This window comes from Tupaia chinensis, unplaced genomic scaffold (genome assembly GCF_000334495.1).
Source record: "Tupaia chinensis unplaced genomic scaffold, TupChi_1.0 Scaffold000117_2, whole genome shotgun sequence".
NCBI lineage: Eukaryota > Metazoa > Chordata > Mammalia > Scandentia > Tupaiidae > Tupaia > Tupaia belangeri.
This window is the reverse complement of record NW_006159583.1, coordinates 6032864-6039667: the sequence shown is the minus strand read 5'-3', so window position 1 is coordinate 6039667 and position 6804 is coordinate 6032864. Positions and strand designations below refer to the sequence as shown.

The 6804-nt window shown below is 39.9% G+C and overlaps 1 long non-coding RNA gene across 1 annotated transcript in view; it reads right to left on the bottom strand.

Moving 5' to 3' along the window:
- Positions 1–5835: 5835 nt before the first annotated feature.
- LOC102493197 (uncharacterized) overlaps positions 5836–6804 on the bottom strand; it is a 12297-nt gene continuing 11328 nt past the window's right edge. The window contains exon 3 of the long non-coding RNA XR_333944.2: positions 5836–5872. This is a non-coding gene — a long non-coding RNA (uncharacterized LOC102493197). The remainder of the gene's footprint in view (positions 5873–6804) is intronic.

Genomic DNA, 6804 nt, shown 5'->3' with positions numbered 1-6804 from the left:
AAATGATAAAGTAGTGTCAGGAAAAACAAAAAAACACAAAAATCCAAAAAGTACTATGTTTGTTTTTTTTTTTTTTTTGAGAGGTTTTTGCTATAGGGCGTGTGCGTGTGCGCTCGCCAGACAGACAGAGAGAGACAGAGAGACAGAAAGCAGGAAATCACCCCCCAGGGGGGATGGCCACACCGCAATCCCTTCTCCTCCACTCTCCTCTCAGGATCTTGGGCATGCACGCACACGCGCCCGGCGTGAGTTTAAGCCACCGGGTCCAGGATTTGAACCACGGTCGACTACGTGGGAGTCCAGCGACATAGCCATTACGCTAACTGCTGGTCCCAGAAAGCACTATGTTTTAAGAGCGCTCTACATTTAAGAGATGGGGAGCAGAAATAAATAGTAACAGGTACATTCTAGGTGTTACTTATGGAAGACAGATACTGCATAGCTCCGATCACCAGACCAGTGTGTCAAGAAAATGTCCTGGGCCTACATCAAAAGATTGATCATGGAATATTTGTGCCTATTTTAAAGTAATAATAAAGTGTTTTATATACGAATACATCACTTTCCTCAGCCCTCACTTTAAATGGAGTTATGAAGGTAAGTGGTTAGTACAGTCACTATGGAAAACAGTATGCCGTTTCCTAAAAAACCTAAAAACTAAATTCCTCTTTGACTCAGTAATCCCAGTTTGGGGTTTATGCCCAAAGGACACACAATCTCTCTGTTGAAGAGACATTTGCACATCCATGTTTACTGCAGCATTATTCACAATAGCTAAGACAGAGAATCAACCTGAGTGCCCCAAATCCAATGGACTGATAAAGAAAATGTAGCCCATATACACAATGGAATACTACTCAGCCATAAAGAACAAAGATATCTGTCATTTGACATGGAATGGAAAAACTTGATCTAACGCTAAGTGAAACAAGCCAGACTATGAAAGGCAAACACTGTATATTGCTGTTTAACATATACCAAGTGTCCTTGCTCTAGCAGAAGCTAAAGGACTTGACAATGTAGAAGTTAGAGAAAGTAATCATAGATACTAGAAGCTGCATGAAGGGTGAGTGGGTAGGTCCAGGAGGAAATGATTAACAGACACAAGAAAGCATGTAAATGAAATAGGTTAGGGGGAACCAGCAGTTGGCATAATGGCTATGTCACTGGACTCCCATGTAGTTGACCGCAGTTTGAGTCCTGGACCTGGTAGCTTAAACTCACACTGGGTGCATGTGCGTGCATGCCCAAGATCCCAAGAGGAGAATGGAGGAGAAGGGATTGCGGCGTGGTCATCCCCTCTGGGGGGTGATTTCTCGCTTTCTATCTCTCTCCTTCTGGCACGCACACGTGCCCTATAGCAAAAACCTCTCAAAAAAAAAAAAAAAAAAAAAGAATGAAAGAAATAAGTGGCCATTGCTGATGCCAGCTAAAAGAGATAAAAGAGTTTCTAGAGCATTATGCAAATGTGAGGGGGATTTCAGAAATCTCATGGAACTCCAGCATGAATTTATTTGGGTGTAAAAAATCTGAAACCCATGCATAGTTTTTTTATAATACACATCTTCTATGAACTTTTTAATTTAATTATTTTTTAAAAATTTTCCAGAGGGTGCATATGCTTGCTAGAGAGAAACAGAGAAAGAGAAAAATGAGAAAGCACTTCTCATGGGGAATAGTCATGTTGTAATCCCTTCTCCTCTACATATCCCTCCTTTATGGGATTTTGGACAAACATGCACACACCATGTGTTTTTCAAGCCACCAGGTCCAGCACTTGAGCTATGCAGTTGGCCAAGTGGTATCCAGCTCATGTAACCACAATGAGTAATTCTGTCTACTCAAAACAGAATGAGCCACAAACTTTAGCCATATTTTCTGATAATCTCATTTTAAAAAGAAAAAAGATGGGGCTAGCAGGTGGCAGGGGTTTTGAGGCACTGAACTCCCACATGACAGACCACAGTTTGATTTTTGGAAATCACCTTGGCCAAAATCCCAAGAGGAAAATGGAGAACTAGAGATTGTGGCATGATAGTCTCTCCTGCGAGGTGATTTCTCACTTTCCCTCTCTCTATCTCTCTCCTCTCTGGTAAGTACACACATCCTGTAGCAAAAATCTAATAAATTAATAAATACATAAATACTCAAAGGAAAACAAGTGAAACTTATGACTATGTACATAAGAAGGGATAGAGTTTGAAAACTCTAACTAGAAAGAATAAAAAGCTGTCTGCCATGTAATTCCAGCTTTTAACTTCAAAACTAGAATTCCCATAGAGTTCATGCTTACCTTTCAGAAAGCCATGGAACAATAGAGTGTGGAATAGAAATACCTCTGCAAAGAAAGTTAAACTGCCCGGTGTACCAGTACATAGTGGAAGCATTTCCAAATGTCTTAAGCTGTGCACACACTTTTTGCATTTATCACACTATTATGTTAGTAAAAACACATTTTGGAGGCTGAAATAATATGTCTGAACAAAGAACATAGTCTCCTTTGGGAATTCAACTGTGTTTCTTTTTTTTAAAGACTTTGACAATAAAGTATTCTAACCAGCAATATCGCAGCCCAAAATGCTGTAAATCAAATAAATGATTTGTGAAAGAAAGCTCCTTAATTCCTCAGAAACACTTGTATCAATTAAAAAAAAAACAATGAGAATAGAACAAATTCAATGTCAGAGGTTAATAGAGATGTGTGAGGTATAAAATTGCAGACTTTATTATACAGTACATAAAAATTCTGAGTCCAGTTTTTCATCTAAATCCAGTTGCACCTGAATCTACATATGAATCTATTGTATTTCCTAAAATGCATTATCTTATATTTTCCTCTTAGCTGATGACCACAGATGGCACAAAGTAGTTTTTAAAGTAACTGTAGGGCCAGCTTCATGGTCTAGCTGTTAAGGGAGGTAGATCCAACATGGCTGACTATAGAGTTCAAGTCCAGGCCCCAGCAACTTGAAAAACATGTCGGGCATGTGTACACGCATGCCCAAAATTCTCAGAGGATGAAGAAATGGAGGGGAAGGGATTGTGGGGTGATTATTTCCCCTTAAGGGGGGCACTTTATTCTGCTGATTCTCTATCTTTCTCTGCAAACACACACAAGTATCCGCTGGCAATTTTTTTTTTCAATCTTACCAATCACCTTTTAGTAAACAGATACTCATTGTATTTCTTTGCTATGTTTAATAAATACTATTATCAATCAACAGAACCCAATAAAAATAACAATTAGGTAAGCAAAACAATACTCTGAGAACAAAAGTTGGGGACTGGTAGGTAGCATGGTGGTTAAGGGTGCTGGACTCCCATATAGCTAACCATAGTTCTAGTCCTGGACCTGGCAGCTTGCTTTCTCACTTTCCCTCTCTCTTTCTCCCACTCTCTCTCACTCTCTCACTCTGTCCTTCTCTGGTCAAAGAAAAATAAATAAATAAATAAATAAAGTTAAAATAATTCTTAAAAAAAACAAAAACAAAAGTCCTAGTTTATTAATATGTTGATATATAGTGTTCATTTTTCAGTAGATTAATTTTTATTCAACTAATGTTTAAATTTTCAATATGCAAAACCCTTTGTTAGGTGCTGAACCAAGTTAAGACCTTATGATAATTCATTCTTTATTTCAATTTATTAGGTATTTGCAACTTAAAAATACAACTTCAAGATCAGTGCACACATGTTCAAAAGACAATGCCATGCTTTAAAGACTATTTGATACCTGAGTACCTAGCATGCTTTCTCCATGACAGGTGAATGTCAACTTTTCTCCAAAAAGTTCTTTCACCATTGTGAATTTGGCCTGAAAATTGTTTCCCAAATCCTGTGGCATGTCAGATTATTTTTTCTGTCTTCTGTTTATTTTGGGTTTCTTTGGCTGCATAAGTGCTGTCTCATTTATCTTCCACGGATGTCTTCCTCTTTAGAGCTATTTCCTGACACAGGTGAAGCTGTGGTTTCCCAGTTGTTAATCCTGTTTTACAAATAAATATTATGTGAGAAATACAGACGTGCTAAATAAATGTAACAATGAAAAAGATACCAGGGTTACAGAGTAGAGATGCCAAGAAGATTGAAAAAGTGAATTATTACCATCACCTTTCTGTGACCCTTTGACTGGCTGGAGCTTAATATCGTAGGAAGGGCATCATCGGTCTGTAACTTTCCCCAAAATGTGTCCAAATTCACTTTTCCATCCACGAGATCAGCATGGATCAGCGTGGCTTTGGACCATTTAACATTCAGGAGGCCTGTTCTGTGACTGTTTGCAGATGTCCAGCATCAGCCAGTGCACGTGGTGACTGTGGGCGTTTTACATTCAAACTTCAGTCTCCCCAGCCTTATCTTCGTCTCTGCACAGACTTCAGAAACAATCTGCAATCTCCCCTATCTCCTTCGGCTCCTTCAAACTGTTCCACTGGAATATTTTGTGTCCTTATTTTAGTCTGGGTTCCAGCAGAAAATAGATGGCATGTTCAAGCTAAAACTGAGCATAGAGAAACAGAGAAATGTTTTATAGTGCCAGCTCCATGGCACAGTGGTAATACATTGCTCAAGAGAAGTTGGTTCCCACAGGCATCATGATTTGAATCCCTGCCTCAGTCAGACTGAAACGCACTGGGCACACACAGGTGCTCATCCTTTTCTCTCTCTCCCACGCACATGTTCTATCATGAATAAAGGAAAAAAATAAAGAAATTACTAATTTAAAAAGTAAGCAGAATTTGGAGAAAGAAGAAGGATGGTGCAGGATCCCAGGACTAACAATAGCAGAAAGCTGTTACTACCCCTATTACTGTGCCCCTAAAGTTCTTCCTACAGGATATGGTTGAACCAACGGGAAGTTGGGGACTAACTGCCCTGGCCTGCCTCCTTTCCTGTCCTGTGGTGCCTTGTGGGTAGAACACTGGATGCTGCTGAGTATATTTCATTCAAATCAGTCTCCCCTCAAAGTTGGAGCCTAATAGGAAATGTAATTAGGGAAGCAAACAAAAACTACTGAGCACAAACCTGCATTGATGGTGAGATTTTTGAAGGAGAAGAAATGGTGCCTACATTTTCCTGATAATTCCTATCACCTGCTTTCTCCCTCGCTTCCTCTCTCCTCCCTCACCCCTCTCTTCCTCTTTGTGAAAAATTCCAACTCCCAGTACAATTTGCAATTACTATCCATTACCTGACTACTGCTCCCACCGACTTCTATCAAACCACATTGCTCTGGCTGAAGGCACATCATCTTGTTAACTTCCTCAGGTCCCACTGACGTAAGTTCTGTGTTAACAGCTGTTCCATGGAAATTGTACAGAGTATTTACTATCCTCAACAGAAATTAACTTAAAACTGACTAAAATGTCACCCTTCTTATACTTTATTCACCATTCCTTATACAAGAAATCGCTCCCGAGACAGTTTTCCTCCCAAAGTAGCAGCATGGTGTCAATCTCCATGCTTTCTGTTGGGAAATGGAGACCATTTGATCTTTGGACTCCAAAAAATGAAACTCACATACCAAGCAATTTAAGTGTGTGTGTGTGTGTGTATGTGTGTGTGTGTGTGTTTTGTTTTTTGTTTTGTTTTGTTTTGTTTTGTTTTGCTTTAGGGTGTATATGCACATTGACTAGAGACAGAGAGAAAGAAAGTGAGAAATCACCCCTTAGAGGAGATAGCTTTTCCCAGGATCACGCCCACTCACACACATATGCCCAGCATCTCTCTTCTTTTTCTTCCTTCCTTACTCCTCCCTTTCTTCTTTTCTTCCTTCTCCCTTTCTTTTTTTCTTTCTTCTTTCTTTCTTTCTTCCTTCCTTCCTTTTTTCTTTATTTTCTCTTTCTTTGTTTTTGCCATAGGATGTGTACGTTCACTAGAGAGACAGAGAGGCAGTGAGAGAAAAGTGAGAAATTAACCCCCCAGTGGCATGACTACACAACCTCTTTTCCTCCTGGGATTTTGGGCACATGTGCACACATATACTCAGCATGACTTTCAAGCTGCCAGGTCTGGGATTCGACATGATCAGCCATGTGGAAGACCAGTGCCTTAACCATCAAACCACCTACTGGCCCTCTGCCCAGCATGTTTTTCAAGCTGTCAGGTCTGGGACTCAAACATTGCAGTTGGCCATGAGGGATCCAGCGCCTTACCCTCCAGGTCACCTGCCACCCCTAATTTAAGTTTCCAGAGGATCACTGTGCCTGCTTTTTAGAATAGACTATCAGGGTCAAAGGTAGAAATAGTTTCATTACTTGGAAAGTTATTTAGAATAGACTGTCAGGTTCAAAGGTGGAAATAGATACTACTTAGGAAGTTATCCAGGTGAGAGAGGATAGTGGTTTGAATCAGAATGGAAGGGAAAAGAAATCACATATTGACCAAAGCTTGAAGGTAAAAAGAAAAAGAAAAGGGTGGCAGATTTGAGGACAGAGTTGAATATATAGTAGAAGAGAAAGAGAGAAGGCAAGGATGATTCCAAACTTGGGGGCCTGAACCATTACAAAGATAGAGCTGTCATTTACAGAACTGGAAGGAATCAGGAATGGAGTAAGTTTTCTGAGTAAAGATCAGAAGTTTGGTTAGAGAAGCCTGTGAGACAGCCAAGTACAGATGTCAAGTGAGCAGTTAGGAATATGCATTTAGAATTCAAAGGAAAGGTCTAGAAAGATATAAATCTGGAAGCCTTCCATATACATGTGGTGAAATCACCAACAGAAGAAGAGATCCAGGGAATGAAACCTGAACCCTGTAACTTTAGTACAGATGGGAGAAAGGATTGGTAATGTGACAGACGAGGAAGAG